This window comes from Brachyistius frenatus, unplaced genomic scaffold (genome assembly GCF_029030835.1).
Source record: "Brachyistius frenatus isolate BFR_SWC_R1_liver_20210118 unplaced genomic scaffold, ASM2903083v1 Contig_18, whole genome shotgun sequence".
NCBI lineage: Eukaryota > Metazoa > Chordata > Actinopteri > Embiotocidae > Brachyistius > Brachyistius frenatus.
The window spans coordinates 1470175-1491056 of NW_027210617.1; positions in this window are offsets into that span (position 1 = coordinate 1470175).

Genomic DNA, 20882 nt, shown 5'->3' on the forward strand with positions numbered 1-20882 from the left:
CTTCAAAGGTATATGTTACAGTAATGGCACTGCCACATGAATGTAAATACATTACTATGAAGCTTTGGGGAGCATTGAATGCTGAGGATTTCCTCCCACACATGCTGCCTTTATTCCTTTGAGTGAATACTACTCCCTGCTGTTCTAATCTTCTCCCTTACCTCTGCTTTCAAAATCCCTGCATTCACTTTTTCAACATTTACATACCTGACCAGTGAAATTTCAGCCCAAATTCCTTGAGCCAGGATGCTGGATGCTGGATGCTGTTCTTTAAAATATCGTTGCAATTTTTTCTGCACAACCCACCCTATCATTAACATAAATGTTCAAGGAAATTCAACTGATGAGAGTTTCCATCAACCACCTGCTGACTTTGGGGGAATATCGTGTCCTGTCTCTTATCTTTACATGGGACAACGCTTAATGAAAATGTTTCACAATGGAGTCTAAACACTGAGGTCTTTTTGTGTTGCTAAAGTCAATAAACATCCTCATATGCCTCCAATTAATCTCTCCTTATTGAACTGGCTTTAGTGTAGCGGCAGCTCTAGTTGACATTTCAGTGCATCCTTAGAAATGCCCAACGTTACCTTCCAATGTAACAACTCATATCCTCAGGTCAAGCAATATCCTGGTCAGCCGTGCCCCCCTGGAAGAAGCTTATTATGAAATCCCAAACGACTTCAAATTTTAAAATATTCCTGTGGCACACCGTGATTTTCTTGCAATGATATAAAACGCAGGATTATTATTCCTATTACATTTCTTTCTCAAACCTCAAGTGCAAAAACAACACAGTTTACTTGTAAATTGTACAACACAGCTGACAATATAACATCAGTTATATCCAACACAATGACAGCGGACCTCGCCATTGGGCAATGTGACTGTAAAGACTAACTGGACCTGTTTGCTGACAATGGAGTTTTACGCACTGATCTAAAGGTTATCTGGGTTTAGATGTTTCTAAAGCAGTGCAATTTAGCCTTGACGACAAGCAGCTGATACTCATTTATCCATAGAAACGTATGAGGCAGAGGATTTGACTCTTAAACACAACCTGTTTGGGATTTATCTCACCACTTCTGAGTGATTTAGAATAAATATGGAGGAATCGGCAACAGAAATCTTTAAAGTTTGAGTAGCCAAATCGATAAAATGATCAAGTTAGCTGACAAACTCCCAAGTCAAACTCGCATTTATCTTGCTTCAGCGACCCTTTCTATTACCACACAGGTCCACCATGAAGACAAATTCAGCTAGCTTCAAGATCGCATTCTGAATAAAAGGGATTCTACATTTGTACAGTTTTAGATGAGCTAAACGGTCCTCTTCCAGAGAAAATTGTCATATCCCTTGAAGCGTCTGCTTTTAGGGAAGAATAAGCCTGCAAGGTCTGCTAATGAGCCTGAAAGGGAGTTGGGGAAGTAATTGCGTGTGAAAAGGGCAATGCGCTAAAGAATATAAGAGGCCATAAAATAAGGAGGAGCCCATTATAGACAAACTAAGATATTTCAACCGGAAAACAGTTTGCTGATAGCGGACAGATTTTCGGCTGGGATGGTACAGCTGATTACCTGGGGTTAATGACCAACACAGGCCTATTATGGAGTCTATGTGGAACATATGATAGAGATGTGGCTGACTGATTTTTGGGAACTCTAACTCCCATTCTTCACTGTATTTCCTTATTTTATGAAGCCATAAGAAAAGCTGAGGGAAAGCTCTTGAGAGGGATTCTGTTTTCGGTTGACAGAGAATAGAAATTAAAAGTTAATTTAAGGCTAGAATTAGTCTCATTAGTCAAATTGCAGTTTAGAACAGAAGCTCTATACAATCACCACAGTTTCAAGGTTGACACCCAAAGTTAGTGTAACCAGTTCAGTATCTGACCAAATGTGTTATGTGGTATGAGTGTCCCCTTCTTTTCCTGTCATGGCATACCTTTCATAAAAATGGGATGAACATGACATAACAGTGACCCTGAACCTTTTTCACCAAAATTTTAATCAGCTCATCCTTGAGTCCAAGTAAATATTGGTGCCACATTTGAAAAAGTTTCCTCAAGATGTTTCTAAGGCCATGGAGCTCGCAATAATGGGACGGATGAGAGGTCTCAGTGACCTTTGACCTTTGACAATCAAAATATAATTATTTAATCCTTGAGTCTCATGTGTGCCACAATTGAAGAAGATCCATCAAGGCATTCCTGAGATATCACATTCACGACAATGGGACAAATGAGAGGTCACTGAGACCTTTGACCATCCACTGAATTAGTTCATCCTTTGGACCAAGTGAACATTAGTGCCAAATTTGACAGAATTGCATCAAGGCGTTTTTGAAATATCGCATTTACGAGAATGGGTGGATGGACATAGAACTCCGAGACATAATGCCTCGGGCTATGGCTGTTGACGTAGCAGAGGCATAAAAACATTCACAGTGATAATTGTTCCTTCCTTTTGCTGTTAGTGGTTGTTCTTATATCCGCAGTATAGCAAAACTATCTTCCTGAGAGAATCCAAAGTAAAGATAAAGTCAAACAGTTTTATTGTAGACCACTGGTCTCCAACCATGTAGCTCTTGGACACTGTAACATTCACATAGTTGGGCTACACCAAAGAATAAGCTTTTTTATGTGCTCAAAAGTTTTTACAAGGCAATATGTTCACATCCACTGTAGTAGCTTTTCAAAAGATAAAAAAAAGTGTGTAAATGCTGGACTCACATTTTAAGGTTAGTGAGGTAGAGGACTTTCACAAGAAGCCCATGTTTGAAAACTGTTGAGGCCAATTCCATGAGTTTAACCTTGGAGTATAATTTAAACCCCAAAGTTATCGTTAACCACTACATCAAGTATAGGTACATAGATAATGCAATGGGGAGGTCAAACCTGCAAAGATTTTCTCTGCTGTTCACAAAAAACTATGGCTGCTTTGCATTAAAATGTTCCTTTTTCTATTTGCTGCAATCACTTAGTACATATTTTAGCAGATTAATTGTATTAACATTCCTGCCTTAAGCCTCCAGTGATTTATCTTTTGGTGTTTTTCATGTTCATTTTTGTTTTGAGGTAGATGTCTTCATACAGAGAATCAACAGTATGTATGCACAAGATGTCTCACACTTGCAGAAAATGCTGAGGGGCAGCCCCGGCCTCTGGCACTGGAAAACACAGCCACCTTGGCTCTGGTGTCTCACGCATCGCAATCCCCCCCAGCCCCCCAACCTCAGCCTCCCACCCGAGGAGTCTCCAGCAGTGCCAGCTGAGCCCAATCTCTGCCTGCCAGCTGCACCCCCGCCAGGCAGGCTGCAGCACCATGGAGCTGAGGTCACCATGACACCTTCTCATGCACTGCTAAAGAAGGAATCTGCCAGGTACCAAAACTCTGTAAGTGTTTTTAATAGCAGCTGTTTCAATGAAATGATTAGCCAAAGTCAATCTCCATAAATGCTGAAGTCCCTCTGGGAATGAGGGGATTATTAAATTGCTTCCAGAGATGTAGACTTTTACATCTACAGATTTCAGCACACAAGTCTTTTATATGAAAAATATCATGACGCATGGTTTACATACAAAAGTTTGATCAAGAAAATTAAATCTTGTACTTAATGATCATTGTGTTTGCAAACTTCACTGAAAATACAAGTCAGAGGACACCACCTGCAGCAAAAATCTAGAACTGATTAAACTTCCACAGTTTGGTTGCTCATTGGGCACAACAAAACATCTCACTGAGAAACAGACTACCAGATGGAAGGAAAAAAATCTTGAGCTACATTAACATGTTTTATTAATCAGGCACGATTACTGCTAAATAAGACAGATTGCTTTTCATAAACATATTGCCATTAATACAAAATAAGTATAAATAAAGAAGAGCTGAAATAATTATCATCGCATGTGTACATATGCATTTAAATCTCATTACTGACTCCTCAGATGTTTTCTTTACTCAGAGTCCAATATGCTGGAGTCAGTTACAAAAAAAGTGTCACCAAAGCTTCTTATTGACTTACTGACTAAAAAGTTGAGCTTTTTAGTGGTAAATGTTAGAGAGGCAAAAGAGTGGCAACATTTAGGGGAAGCCTGGAAATAAAAACACTATCTGGCTTGATATGTCAGTCAAAAATAATCAGCTTGTGACAGTATGGGGTAAACACAAAAAAACTGTGGTGGTGCTGTGATGCTCAAAAGTCTACATGTGTGTAATTATGTGGCAATCCAGCAGGATGCCAAATATATGCTCAGTCAACAGTCAGGATCTCTGCCTGTCCCTGTCTGTCATTCCATCTGTTTTCCCCTATCACCCTTTTCCTCATGTTTCTTGTCTTCTCTCCTGTTTATTTTGGTCTGTGTCTGGAGGGTGTGGATCCTATACCCGCCTCCAGTCACCTCCCACTACCACACCTCAATCAGCTGGCACAGCTGGTTCTCATTCCAGTAATCACCACCTGACAGTATATGAACCCTGGTCCTGCACTCCACCAATCCGTCTGATCATCTCACCTGGTACCACGCTGCAGTTCAGTAAGTCTGTTTGCTTGTTCATCAGTTCTGGTTCTGACCCCTGTCTGTCTCCTGCCTGCTACAGTCCTACCAGTGTGCCTGCCGTCCACTGTCGATCCACGAAGATCTCCTGCATAAAGAGACCATCCTGTGTCGGTTCACGGTAAACCACACAGTCGAACCTGCCCGCTGTCCTGCGTCAGACCACGGAGATCACCAGGTATCCTGCCCCCTGCTCAGCGTCGGTCCTCGGAGACCCCCTGTCAGCCGGCCTGTCGCCTGTCCCGGCCCTGCTGAGAATATGAGGACACCCTCACCTGCTTACACGGGTCTCGCTGACTCTCTCGCTTTCCGGACTAGCGCAAGTACCTGCCCCGACTCAGGGAGGATCCTGACTCAGGGAGGATCCTGACTCAGGGAGGATCCTGAGTCGGGAAAGAGGCGATTATTGGCTTTCAGCCATCCTGGACTATTTCTGCACTTTGTTTATTTTCCCCCTGCTCTATTGGAAAATAAAACTACCTGTTTTCAAGTCACCTGTTCTGTGTTTGCATTTGGGGCCATTCACCAATAAGTCAACCGTCTCTGAACAAATCAAGGTTTAAAAAAAGTGTGCCAGTGGTGCAGCAGTAATTAAAGGGCTGTCAATCTGCTTTCTCAGGCCCTGTTTTGTTGTGATTGTTGTAAATCAATGACAATGATAGGGTTCTCTTGCAAGAGGGATTATGGATCTCAAGAGGGATTCTGGTTAGAAAAATAAAATTGAGTAATATTCCCAATAAAGAGAGATAGGAAAATGAGCTTCTGTTGCCCCAAAGGCTGCTTCAGAAAGACAAACAGTGATATAGTAGTAGGAGCTTCAGGAGCCTGAACCACCAAGAATAATCCTGAGTTAAGAAAAATAATGAAAAGACAAACAGCTAATGGGTGATGTAAAATCATTGTATATAAACAATTAAGGTTACAAAAGGTTTAAATTTTCCCCCACAATGATGTCTGCTTTAGTAAGAACTACATATATTAATAGTACCTGAAGAAAAATCACAAAAGAAAAGAAGCGAACAATGTTCAAGGACGTGAGCTGATGAGAAGATGAATCTTGGATGATACTTTGAATAGCGATGCCAACGACCCAGCTGCCAAAACAAGAAGAAATAATGGCTTCAAATAATGACATGTCAGAATTTTTATGAAGAAATGAGATAGAAATAGCTCTGCTTGAATAATAATAAAAAAAAAAAGACGTGTCTATTTTTACCCTGTCCTCTTCTCCTTTGTCTAATTTTAGTTAAGAATTACTCTTGCTGGGTGTCCGTGTGGCAGCCTCATCCATCTGAACAAGGGTGTTACAAATATTACAGGAACAACTTTGAGAGTAGTTTCTCTGCCACCCACCTTTAAACAGCTGCACTCACGCAAAAATGCACAGTTCTCAAAGATGCATCGTTTGTTCATTTAGAGGTCGATTTGAGTCGTTAGATTAGAGGGAAGCTTTAGATATTTTGGGAGTGTTTGGACCGCCATTCTAAAACACACCAGAGATAATGGTGTCATTGACTTAATGAGATGTTTCACCTTCGCTATACCGCCAGTAGATAGTGAGGCGCTAGCTCAGCGTACAGGACACAAGAGAACGCTTCTGCCATTTCACCATTATGGGCAAAGCGTTTGGCTCTTAATTGGCCTTGTGCAATTAGAGCAAATCTTTTTGTTCGGTTGGCCGACCCCACAGGACTGCCCCGTGGGTCAAGAAATGAGTGAGGGTTTAAGGTTTAATTAGAAGAAAAGTAAGTATATTGCAGTTTTCAACTTGACCTACAGATATGCAGCCATTCAGCAAACCAATACAGTGTTTCACTCACACTGGCAGCAACTCACTTTTAATGATAAAGAATTAGCAGCTCAAAGAGTGGTGGGGCTCTTGGTATACAAATATGAAACTCAATGGAAAACTGATTGCAGTTTTTATTTTTATTTTGGTATATCGTTTTATTCATACTATTTGTGGTGTGAAATGATAAAGAGAAAAACTCAGCCATCGATATCTAAGTGTTTATTAATATATCTTTAAAAATGAATAGATACTGCATTAAACTCACAATTAATTCAATACATCTTACATTTTTAAATGTTCTTCTGTAGGACTATTTTAATTTTTAAAACTGCTATTTTAAGACAATTGCACAATCACTCTAACATTTCTTAACTACCAATTTCAAACCTGAACAATATGATGCTTGGATATTAGCTTTAAATTCTATGTGATAGAAGGTCTTCATAAAAAAATTATTTCTTTACAAAGGTTTTTACTTGATTTTAACTCACAGTTTTGATTTTACAGCTTCATTTGCTTTTCGGGTGTATCTGATGTGCTTTCAATTCCAAAACCAGCTTTGATGAAGTCATTCAAAAGCTACAGAGTGAATGATTTACACAGTGGTTAGTGGAGAGCAAAAGGACAAGTAGATATTGGACTTATATTGGTCAGGTGGACATACATAACTGAATGTTTTTCTGTCCCTTGGTGAAGAAAACACAGTTACTGCAGCTAAATTTGTGTGCTCTTGGTTGTAATTTGTGTCATTTTAATCAAAACAGGGATTGAAACTGCATGATTGTGAAAAAAAAAAACTATCTGGTCCATTGCAACTGATTTCTTCTTGCATTATTACAGTTGAACTATTTTACATAACCTAAATGGCCTTGAAAAAAAGGCTCATACTTTATTATATTTTAAGACAACAATGATATGACCGCATGTATTTTGGGATCGTTACACATCTTGTAGTGAGTTTATAGTCCTGTGAAGGTTTCCAGTGACACATCCAGCATTACACACATCATGAGTATTTTTATTAAGAGAGGCTCGAAGATCATACAAGTTTCTGCCTGCAGTGTAATGAATCACCCTGACAACCACACTGATGTTAGCCTATTAAATACAGTATCAGATAAATATGAGAGATGGTCACTAGATATATACATAATTATACATGCACAGATTTTAATATTTTCTTCTTAAAAAAAATAAATAATTCAGCTGTGATTTAGGAGAGGCTCCTAAAGTGATTAACACGCTCTCTCTGTTTTCCCCTATTTAACCTGCCTCACATTCAAACTGAGAGCTGGTTATTTTTAGATAAGAGTATCACCATTCTGTCAATTTAGACTCAAACATTAAGAGACAGCCAGTGAAATCTTCCAAACAATCCAACAACAAACTTATCGTCAGCTGAACTGCCTAGGATCGGACAGCCAGTGTAGCTGATTATATCCCAGAGATACAAACACATATACACACACGCACACGCACGCACAAACACACACACACACACACACACACACACACACACACACACACACACACACACACACACACACACACACACACACACACACACACACACACACACACACACACACACACACACACACACACACACACACACACACACACACACACACATTCCTTTCCAACTGAGGACCTATATTCGTCACCAGCCATGAGTGGACTAATTTTAATGGTCCACTCTTGTTTAAAGAAATAAAAAAGATTGTTATGCCTCTTCACTGTGAAAGCCACAGCCAGAGGAAACAGTTATGAGATTTTTTTAGCATCTTGCCTTTTTCACATGTTTAAGTATCCAATATAGTTTAACCCTGTACTCTGGACAAGCAGCCTTTTATAGCCAGTTAATAGTATCAGTGTGAGTAAGCTATTGGTTGAAATTTATCAACAATTAAAGGGTCCAAACACAGTAATGCCTTACTGCACGAAGAAGCTTCAGATGTTTGCTTATTTTTCTTTCAAAATAAAAATACATGACAATAGAGGAGTCATGACTTCATTTTCAACTGTAAAATGAAACAGCAAAGAAAATACTGAATCCTATTTGTTTGCAGGAACAAGAGGTTGTTACACTACTCAAAATGTAGCAAAATAAAACTCAACTCCACAGAGTGAATCACCTGTCACACCAACATGTTGCTGGTGATACTCTGACCTCTCTATGTCACAGTTCAACAAGAGATGGGACGCAAACCTTCGACACAGAGGAAGGAGGGGGAATCAACCTGTAAGTTTTACTTCTGAACTGTACCTAAATCCGACAAAACCTCAAAGAGCAGGGGAGAATCAGGAAAAAGCAATCCCCAAGGAAAAAGAACAAGAAACGAATTCAGCTAGAAAGCGAATAACTTTCAATGATGAACACAGAACAAAAGAGAACGCAGAGTCCCAAGTCCAGGCAGCGCTCCAAGAAGACTAGATGTTGGCAACGAAACAGCAGTCCAGGAAAACTGAAGCAAAGATTTGAGCAAAAAAAAAGTTGTGACAAAACCATTTCATGAAGACTTAAGACAAAGGCTTATTATCCGGAAACTAGTGGTGACAGACTGGAAGAAGATACAGTAATATATATGCTGCCTTAAAATAGGGTCATGTTTATAATTTTTATGAGTCGAGTCTAACGCTTCCGTCTTGTAGTATTCAGAGACTCAAAATATTCTATTTATCTATATCTATCTATTCTATTTAACTCAGGATTCGATGTGATATAATAAAATTACACGCTTCGTCAGACCAACATTTCAACACAAGATGGGAATCTCATTGATCTTCAATTCATCACTTAATTGACTGATCAGGTAATCCAACTCTCGCCATCTATATGAACAACTCAGAGCAAATATAATCTTGGATATACTGGACAAAAGTAAGGAGCAGTATAGACCTCGATGACACGGCAGCCTGGGTCACAACACTCTCACTGAGAATGCACCAGTGGAGATGTGTCACCTCGGCCTGAAATCAATTGCAATCTCCTGCCATTCTTCTCCCAGGAACTGGCTGTTCCTCTGCTCTGCAGCCCCACTCGCCCGGGCAGCACCGAGGATAATACCTGACACCTTGTAACTCCCCTCTAGAGCCTTTAGTGGTTCTCTGCCTGCATATAATATAATTTACTATGAATATTCATCACATAATATGATATCAAGGTACAGAGGCTTAACAGAAAGTTTTGCTGACAACACAACTATATCTACCGGACACACTTATGACTCTTGACAACTGATTGGCGGTGTGTAGCTCACAGAGCCACTCGGTCATTGTGAAGCAACGCTGCAGGGAGAGATGACACAGCGGGTGGTTTGGGCCACCATGATCAGACAGAATTACACTTTACACAATAACAGCAACCGCATGATTTGTTTCGACACACAAAATTGTCCTTCAAGGTCCTGATAAATCAAGTCCGATTGTCCGATTGTCTGAGCTCTGTCTGAGGAAAAAGTTGTTTCATTTCAGGCGTCATCTTAAAACTGAGAGCAATATTACAATTCTGCCAACTTTCAAGGTAACAAAACAACAAGCAGTATTAGTGTACTGTATTCGTTCTAGTGAGGGCCATCAAGGGCAATGCAGGACACCTCTTATTCAGTGAATTTATTGTATAACTAAAGACGTGTCAAAAAAGTGATGGTAAGTTTCTGGTCCTAGTTTCAGTACGTGGAAACATTTACTCAAATTGCAAAGAATCTGGCAAACTAACAAATGTTTCATTGCTCACTGACTTTTGGTGCCAAATGTCAGTTCCTCAGGAAACTGTGAAGATGTCTGATAATAAGTGTCACCGCTGATGTAATGTGCTTTGAGAACTTGTCCCCCTGAACTTGAAAACCTGAGAACAAACAGGAAAGAGCCTGAGCAGGAGTCTGTTGTTTTGGGTTTTTTAGATGCAGTTTCACGAGTTTGTTTAGTTCTCATACATTCAGTGAGTAACAATTAGATCAATAAGTATGATATTTATTGATTACTGGATATATTATGGTGTACAAGTATTTTGCTTCCTTTGACTTTGAAAAGAAAAACAGTGCGTTGTGTTTCTGATTTGATTAGAATTATAAATATAAGCAGTGGGCCTGTCCAAATGAGCATGTTCACTAAGTTTTCTGTTTTTGGTTTTATGAATGAAACTCCTGAGATTGTTGTTTCATGCAGTGGTGGAAAAACACCAGTTCCACATTTTAATCAACGAACTTTACCAACAAATAAAAATATATATTTTACCACCATGTCTACAAACATTACTCTGGTAAACAAACACTTCACAGCATCAAGAACCTTTAAAAACGTCATTTCATTACTGACTAATAATTTGTGTATCAATAACTTAGGATCAATAAATATGAGTTTCCAGTTTTGGTGGTGGAGGCAATTTTTTTTTCTACATTTATATTTTAATCTAGTTTGAATTTTACTCTATTTTATGACTTGCAGTTATTATGGCTTTCACATCTATTAAATATCATCTCTATTTTCTTGCATGCATTGGTCTCAAATACACGCAAAAAAAAATAAAAATTGAGGTGGTATGTAATGTTTTCATTGTTTTTCTCTGTGTTGTTTTTAGAGTCTACACCTGTCTGTTATTATGGGCCTCTCAATCATCTGTGAAGAACTTGGACCCACACTAACCTATATGAAAGGTGCTCTATAAATAATGCTTGATTGATTAATTACATTTATAGGGAAAAATGTGCAGTAATGTGTTGTTTTATGGGCTATACGTTTTATAAAGACAGTAACTATCATGTTGTAAAATTTGTGGGATTTTTATTGTCATTCTTCAGCTAAGTAGGAAGACAATAGTATACACCTCAGTGCAACAATAGGCACCATAAAGTCTGACATTTTAAGATCAACTGCCTTTCAGCATGGTTCCAAGAGTCACCTGTGTCAATAAACTACACATTAAATATGAAACTTTTACATCATTTCTCTCTTTGTCCACCTTTAAACACACACTCATGCTCACAGGCTCTTACCCTCTACTTGACTCGACCTTCTCACTGACATTCAGTTGACCCCCGAGGAGTCATCTGTGTACACATGTCAGCAGTGTTGGCCCAGCAAGGGGCCTGTCTGCTGTGTTAGGGTGCTCCCTGAGTTCACCTCACCATGGGCGACCGTGAGCATTAAGTAGCAATACAAATTGAAATTAGGCCTTCCAATGAAGAGAAGACGAAGTACAAGGAAACAATATATGTTTCCAGAAAAGTAATAATGATAAACATAACGTGGATATGACAGTCTGAATCAATTGTGTGTCGTGAGGGCCAAAGCCTCAGTGAATGTTTCATTTATTACTTGATTTATATGTCTGTTGTTAAAATCTATTCTATAATTCTGTGCTCCATCCACACTGAGTACGAGTGATAAATATTTTCCACCTGAAGTTGCTACAAACTCAAACATGCAACAGTAACTTACGGGCGCCTGGTAATAATGATTAGTTACATAAACAATTTCAATTTGGTCACAATTTCAATCAAAGTTTGTGAGAGAAAAAAAGGTTATTTTTAAATGCGTTGAATTAGATGTTCTTTTAACTGGATATCAGCAAAATATATAATTTAAACCTTCTTTAATCCTAAAATACCTGGAAAAGTGTTTGGGTTTATTCACTGACTGTCAAATGCAGACTAGGCTAGGTGAAGTCCAGTCACTTACAAAGTGACAGTTTAATGCTTATAGCTCCCATCAGTCAGGAATCTGTCAGGATCCGGGCTTTTATGAAAAAGTGAAGAGACCTAGAGACCAGGCAGAGAGGGAGAACAGCTTTAAATTTCTCAATCAACATAACAAAGCCATGATGTTTGGTTGAGTGGGTGGTAGCTGTCAATTGTTGTCTGTGTTTTTTTTTATCCAAACTGGAGGCTAGTGACGAATACAGTTTAACCCACAATCTGTGTGGATGTCTGTATAAATCCAGACTAAAGTTGTAATGTGTCTTTATTTGTTTCATTTCCATGTGTTTTATTTTTTTCTGTGATGTAAATCCATGGCAAAAGGGTTAATTTAAACAAAAATAAATAAATCTGATGTGTACTGAAGACACCGGTTTCAATGGCTTATTTTTTGAATGCATTCATTTTAACAACTCATATTTCTTTAAGAATCATTTGTCCCCTCTTACTGTTCATCATTTCCCAAGAAAATATAAATAAAAAGCTTTTGCGTCTATGAATGTTGTCATTTGGAATAATTTGCCTGAATATATTCCCTCGCTGTCTTCATTTATCTTTTTTTCTCAAAACATTTTATTCATTCATCTTAATGGAAATTGTGTTTCCTCAGGAATATTTTAACAACTGTTTCAATATAGTTTGATCAGTTTTCCTATGATGTTGATCCTGACATTACCAGTGTCTTTCATTTTTGTTATTCATCTTGTTTTATTGTTTACCTTTTATAGTGTTATGTGTCTTGTCTTGTTTTGTTTTCTGTTTGTTCTTGTGACTACATGATTCAGAACCCCCTTGAAACAAAGATAACAACTCATTTTAAGAGAGTTAAGTTTGTCTAAATAAAATAAATTAGACTTTTCAGAAATGTTATCAGTTGCTGATGACAGATGTTAGAGTTGCAGGAAATACTATAAAGGAGCTTTAATGGTGTTAAATGCAGATGAAGTTTTTCTGCTGGACTTTTTGTCAATATTAAGCGCATACATTTACCAGGATCAATAAACTGCCCTGGAAAAAAAGGGCATACGATTACATGATTTATGATAATGAGTGACCTTTTTTTGCCCCTGGGTGTGAATGTTTCATCCAGTGAAAGACTGCCGGCCTGCCAAGGTTGAAACTTGCCTCTCACCCAGTGTGTGCTAGAATATGCAGTAACCCTGTGTGACTCTCAGCTGGATAAAGCAGGCATAGAAAATGGATAGATGGATGTTTGCTGTTGTTTGTGGGTGAGGGAGCATGACTCAGAGGTCAGATACGGGGACTGGGACCGGCAGGTTAGAACAGACTGTTTTCTCGTAGCTCTCAAACATCACATAACAATCTCACATCTCCTGGACCTGTTACATTTCGTTTCATGTTAGTGTCTCAGACTGGGGTCAGACACCTCCTCCTCCTCCTCAATCAAAATAAAAGACTTGTACTTTCCAAGACAAGATACTTTGAACAATACGTAGCTGCAACAAATCTTTGCAGTTCAACAAAAGGAAACATGCAAATGCTGCTAGAGGATATATACAAAGAATTGATCGCAGCAAGACCCAGGGACAAGGCCAGAAGATAAACAGAGGCATATAAATAAAACGAGTGCGAATAGACTGAGAGGTTTACATCAAAATAAAGGAAATTGACGAACTGATGAAGTGACACTCATAACAAAAGTCCAGCACCAAAAGTAAACTGGTCATCATTTCACCTACTGAAACTCCACTCCATGATTGATAAATGATGGGGAAAAAAATAATACAGTGTATTAAAGACAATTAAATTCATGAGCACTCTGTTCTCTAGTGTGCCTCTGTGTTGACACAACACTTTTTGTTAGTTGTTGATGTATTGCAAGACTAATACATCTCCTCTACACTGACATATCGCAGTGCTGTCTTACTATATTAGAAACTTCATCAGCAAATAAACCTCTCCACCATACTCATACTATCTTTCCCCTTGCCACTTTCACTGACGATAATACTGATGTCATCAGAAAACATCTGGCCTGACTGTGAGGTGAGAACTAAAGGTGTAAAGAAAAGAGACCCGTAAAGTTACTTGATGACATCTGTTCAGCCATTCCTGGTGCATAAACATGAATTAAATCTTCAATTGCAAAGGTAGCAATAAGCCCATCAGGATCTGCAATCTCTCTGTTGTTTATATAAAACTCTGTGAAAAGAAGCAATTATGAAGCAGATTTTAGGTTGTAGCCACATGCTAGCTTTTCATTCTCCACCCTGCCCTCACTCATTTTTCCCACATGTCTGTTACATTTTTGTCTTAACAATTCCCCAGTGGGACTAATTACTCAAAATGATTAAACTACAGGCTGTTGTCAGCCTGCTCAGTAATAAGTTGCACAGTTGGCAGGGGAGTGATGCAAAAGTGACAGAGGAGTCTTAAACTGTTAGGTGAGAAGTATTTAAATTTTGATTTATGCTGATGCCGGAGACTACAGCAAAGAACAGCCTGACTGGATTAGAATTCAGTCTGAAACCCTCATACATTAAACTCAGTGTCCACCATCAACCTGCAACACAAGTTCTGTGGGTCGTGCTCATGATAAATTCATACAGAATACCAAACTTAACATTTGAAGCCACTTAATCGTAACTATTTTATAAGGGTCTCTGATTGAGACACTTGCATCGCAGCTTCACAAGTGTTCACAGTTTTTTATGGGGTTCTTTCATTTCGCAGAGGAAAGAAATTGTTAATGAAATGCAGGAAACATCTTGAGTCCTCTCAAGCATGGTCACACCTTCCAATGGCCTCCTAGAATTTCATGAAGTGAACACACAACTGATGCTTTAGCACTTCGTCACATGACCTCCTTTTTCTAACCTGCTCATCCATGAACCTTACACACCGAGGTGAGTCAAAATGTGACACTGGATCGTTATACTCTGGTGGACTGACGGGTGTATTACACATTGTGGCGGGAGACTCGGCTGGTATGGTATTGGCAATAATCAAAACCAGCCAGAGAGACAACTTCCCAACTACAGTTCATTGTGCTTTTTCATTTTTTCTTTCATAACTAGCCTCCTATTAGACACTAAGGCCTAAGGTCTATGCTCATCTTTTTAACATTTTATACATCTTGAAACGCCATGTCTGTTGTCTGTAAAATGTATCATATATGTGAATCCAGTGGCAGAAATGAGATCTGTTTGTGCCCATATCAACCATTTTTTATCTGCATAGTTGAGGATTTGTGACATGTTTGTTGTTGTTTACACTCAGGAGATTTGTTGGAAATGAAGAGAGAAGAACTGTGAACTCCCTTGGAGGCAATATAACGGTCTTGCCAGTGTTACGTAAGGCAACGATTGCTCCTTTTACAGACACTGGCACCTCTGTGCTTTTCTCAACTCCTGGCTCTGTTTTTCTATACTGGCAAAGATAGGATGTAATACAAGCTAAAATGTCAGCAGTTTGTCTCTCACTTGAAAATATTCTAAAACAATGGATGGAGTAAGCCAAATTTATCTCAGATTTTTCTCAGTTATTATAGAAAGAAGGACATTTGCTTTCAATCTCTAAGAGGCTTACCCCCCTTACTGTGAGAGGAAGTAATGTTTATAATCCCTACAGATACAAGTTTATCAAAGTTGTGGATGAACCATCCGATGAGTATCATTTCGTGACCTGCAAAATAAAACCATGCAAGCCTGACTCAGCCTGGCAGTGGAACTGTAGACTGTAATTACTGTTTGTGTCAGAGTACGTCACTGTTTGAACAATTCATTCAGGTGAACAGAAGCAGTACAGTCCTTGCTCATCTCATTACAGCCTGCAGATATTTGCAGAGGCATACTGCTGGTTGTTAATTTTGGTGTAAATAATTTAATTAGTCCCAAGCCTATTTGTCCTTCTGATACAATATAAAATATAGAACAAAACAAAAGAACAATATATGTAAAACAAATAAATTAAACAAAATTAAACCAATGAATTAAATATCTGCTACATCCATCGTGTTTATTCTCCGCCCTCAACAGGCCTAACACACCTGCTGCTCTTAATAAACTGCCTAAAGACTCAGACTCATAATTCATGTACAATAATAATGATTTATTTTCTTATTGCATTTTGCAGCAGCTTTCTGCACTACTTTTTCCTGTAGCTGTTATGGAACATAGTAGTAAAAAAGACAAATCCGATTTGTTCCTTTAAAAACTGAGGACATAAATATGAGAAAAAAGAACATCAACATCCTTTACTTGTCATATATCTGGTTCTCCGCTCTAACTCAACTGTACTGTTGACTGTAAGCTATTAAACAGAGTAGTTGGTTCACTGAATGTCAATGTAATTCAAGATAAAAAACAGCTACATTTTCATTTGTAATGACTCATTTAACTTACTGAAGCTACACAGAGGATTAAGCAATTTAAGTGTGAGACCGCCATACAATCTCTTAAAGCCTCACTTCATTGTGCGAGGCAAAGGGCAAAGTCTCTGTACTAAAGATTCCTCTGAAGTCAAGTTCAGAGGTCACTGAAGTTCACAAGTAATTGGTCACAAATGAATTAGGTGTTTTCAGACCGGCACAGGCACGACTAATCAACATGCAGTGTGTGTGTTTGGGCTTGCTCGAGGAAGCAATCTAATTTTCGGACTGTGCAACAGTGGAAGAAGATATTGTTCCTGACTTTGGTGGCATATTAATAAGCCCCTGAAATGGTGAGTCACCTGGGGGGCAGACAATACAATGAATAATGACTAAAACTCACACAAATATTGCCAGGCTATTGCTGAACACAAGATAATGTCCTAAAGGAACAGCTCACCGTAATTTGTGCATCTTGCATTTTGTGAGAAGAATGAATCTTTTAAGTATTGTCAGCTATTTAGTGGTCTGCCCAGTAAATGTGTTAGTGTTTGTAGCAGGAGGTTTCCACGCTTATGTTTGAGTCAGTGAAGAAGAAATAGAGAAGATGAAGTAAATATGACTATAAAACTGTGGGAGGAGAGAAAAATATGTCCCTTTCCCTTTTGACTGGCACCTCATATGTTCCCTAAAAGCAGTGAGCACAACAAATATTTATACCTGTATACCTTCTGCTTTTCCTTCTGCTCAGCTGTCATGATGGTGACAAGACTGGGCTCAGAGAGAAAGAGACAGCAGAGAGGATGAGCGTAATAGGCGGGGTGGAGGGGGGGGTTCTTTGCTGCATTGCCGGGTTTTTGCGCCATCATTTCTCCATCTCATTTAATTTATCAGATATAGCCTGGTGGAATCACCCAACCTTGGCAGTGATTATGCTCACCTTGTCAGTCATTCTCTTCTCCAGGATGTGTTTCAGGAATTATGACAGTTAAAGCAAAGCTAGGAGTGATACACTGCAGAGACACACAAACTGATCTACATAAAGTATTTTGGTTTGCTGTGGTGGGGGTTCATTTGCAGCTGAAAATGATAAAGTCAAAGTAATGTTTCAGAAAAAGAGCATTTTCTGCTGTTTTAAGTCAGGTGTTTCAGGGAATGAAAAGGTGAACAGTTACACAAACGTTTAGGTTAAACTGAGCAATTTTGTGTAATATGACTGCAAAGTAGTTCAGACAACCAAACATGTTCAGTTTTTAATTTTAAAAGAAGTTTAGTGAAGCAAAACAAGCCCATTTTACAGTAGAACTGCACACAAAAAAGAAAGACTGTTGATTAGCATTGCGTAATACTGTCATATTAATGTCATAATGGGTATCTTTACCGTTTCAAATACAACTCGTCCTCATCGAAATGACAAAACAGATCATTTGCCTAAACGATTCTGTATATGACTGTTGGACAGTACCAGCAAGAGCCGTATTGGACGTTTGTCTTCTTTTTTAGGGCCCGAGCACCGATGGTGCGAAAACCCTATTGTTATCCAAGCGATTATTATGATTCTCTGTAAACAACTGCATTTTTGGAGGCTTTATCATATTCAAAAACTCATGAAGGTTGGTACACCTGTCTCTCCCGGCGAAATCTTTTTTATTTTAGTGGAGTCGCGAGTGGGCGTGGCCAAATGGCTCGCTAGTGCCCTCTAAACAGATGCCCCGGCGGCTCCATTTACTAACATGCACGAAATTTGGTAGACATGTGTATCACACCTAGACGTATAAAAAAAAAGTTACATTGCACCATTATGTCAACTCAACAGAAAGTCTGGCATTTTGAATTTAGTCGCCATTTTTGGTGGACCGACTTGAAATTGAGTCTGTGCCCTCTTAACATGTTTGGAATTAAAAGTTATCAAAATAATTTGTTTTCGTCGATCGGTGCGCCCGTGGCATGGCGGCCAAAAAGTGACCCGAACGTCATGCTATTAGCATGTTCAAAAAATGGCGGGCATTTTCAAAATCAAAAATGCCTTTTTTTTTTTTAAAAAATATTTCAGACAACATGAGAAAAAGTCAGAAGATCATCAAAATCATTAGGCTCTAGGCTATCTAGGCACCAAAAAGGCCACATTTCCTTAGAACCCATTCAGTCATTAGTGATATTTCAGTCTGGAACAAAGGCATCAATCTATCAACAGACAAGCAGACCAACAGAATAACACTGCCCTCCATAAATCTTATAGTAAGACTGCATTAATAGGGCTGCACTATTCCAAAATACACCACACAGCCTGATGTATTATTTCAAAACATGTAAAAAATATATTCCTTCCTGACCGACCATTTAACTGTTGACATACCAGATGGTGATTAACACATGCTTACTTGAATGTTATAATCCCCATTGTCATTTGTAGCACAAAAAGCAACCAGCTGTTGTGGTGCGAGAGGTTAGCGCTGGATTGTCCTGACCTCACTTGATACCACACAGCTGCCAAAGGCTGCCTGAGTGGGCAACATAATGACACAGAGAGGATATCGTTTCCATCAGTGGCTATAATGTTAAGATGCCCTTGAGAAAATGTGAATTTCCCAGCAGACCTGCTCAACAGCCAGTGGCATTAGTGGATGGATGTGGACTATTTTGCAGTTCCCAGATGAGAACATCCATGAAACAGAGGACAGGGAGAAAACATGCTCTGCTGGAACAGGACCTCTACTGTGGTTAGGAGGGTGAAATATCCCAGTAAAATCATGTTTCATTTGTATACTGATACACATTCACAAGCACCCTGGTTTTCTGATTATGATGAGTGAAGTCAGTGTATGTGAGCACTGTAAGACTGACAAAAACAGACAATACTGTTGCATGTAAACCCAGTTTTCTAATTTATCTGCTATCAGCACAGGGACAACTTCAATTTAAGCAATGTGACCTTGAACAACAGAGCAATAGAGCAACAATAGAAATATCAAGCTTTTCACTTTTGAAGCAATGAAAAAAAAATAGTTTATTAAACCGGTAATGAAAAACACGATTCTCTTTTGCTTCAACTTAAGGTCATGGATGTGCATTTTTGTTGCTTAACAAGCAATAAAAATGAAGATTTTTTTATTTTTTTATCCATCCCTCTTTTCAGTCAGCCTACATCCATCTCTATTGCACTCTGAAATGATCCATTTCATGCCTTTGTTTTGTCTGCCTGTCTGTCGCTGTTTGTTTCTCTTCCTCTTAATGTGGGTGGGCAGTGACTGACTGCTGATTAAGCCAAACAAACCATCATCATCTCTCACCAGATATACTTGGTGGTTTTTAATCAGTGGCTGGCATTTTGCATCAGAGCCTGCATGAGAATTACACATTTTACTCACTGTGTGCTCAGCAAAATGCCTATGATTTAATTTTAGTTTTAAAACCTTATCAATATGGAAGTAGGTTTACAAATCTGTAATGTAATAATATCTGCAGACAACAGCTGAGTCTCAAGGTGCATGACAGCGGACAATGTTGCAAGGACTCTCTTTGTCCTTTCAGGACGTCTCAACATCATTACCCCTGCCTCTGAACACTTGTTCTATCTGTCCCATATTGACAAACAATGAGTAATGGAGTTTGAGGCCCATTGAGGTTTATTCTTATTTCTAAAAGGAAAAGTTCACTGAAGTCTATAGCTGTGCAAGTGGCTCTGTGAGCCTGCACTTGGTTATAGTGGTGTTCAGAGCTGAACACTAACAGCATGCTAACACACACACAATGACCAATATGCTGATGCAAAGAAGATATTATGTTTCCCACATTCACCATCTTACTTAAGCTTACATGCATGCTAATACAGCTGAGGCTTCTTGGAGTCTTTTGTGCAGGTATTTAGCCAAGATCGAACTCAAAGTGGAGCGAGCTCATGTGACTCGTGACCACTAAATGCAACTTGAGGAGGGATTCTTCTGTCAGCTACATAGATTCAATGTTTTTCTGCATGTCTTTTACTCACGAGCCACTTACGTCTTTCACATTTCAGGACCAAAGAAAAGCAGCTTGTTTTTATTTTGGCCGTCCTCTACTTCTGACATATCCAACGTATTCTGAAAGGCTTTCATTTAGTGAAAAGCAACATAAAATCCTTCCACTTAAGAAACATGAAACGGTGACATATTGAGTATTTCACACAGCAACATTATGCCCCCATGTCTTGTGTGTATCACGTTGAGTCGAGCCATCTGATTATACCATTTTGATGTTGTAGCTGGGAGGCCACAGAAGTGTTTTTGGCTGTCAGTGCGGCCAGGTGGACCTGAGAGATGATCACACCATCCCTGTGTCAGCCTGAAAGTCTAAATACACTGTACCCGGTCAAAACATACACCGGGCATGCAGCCAAGCCTGACGGGATTTACACAAGAGGAAGAAAACACTGCAGTCTAATCCTTTGTGAGCCAAATGTAATCATTTTCTGTGGTATAGATTGATTATGAAAATATCAGTGTCATACTTGGCACAAACATTACTGCTTTT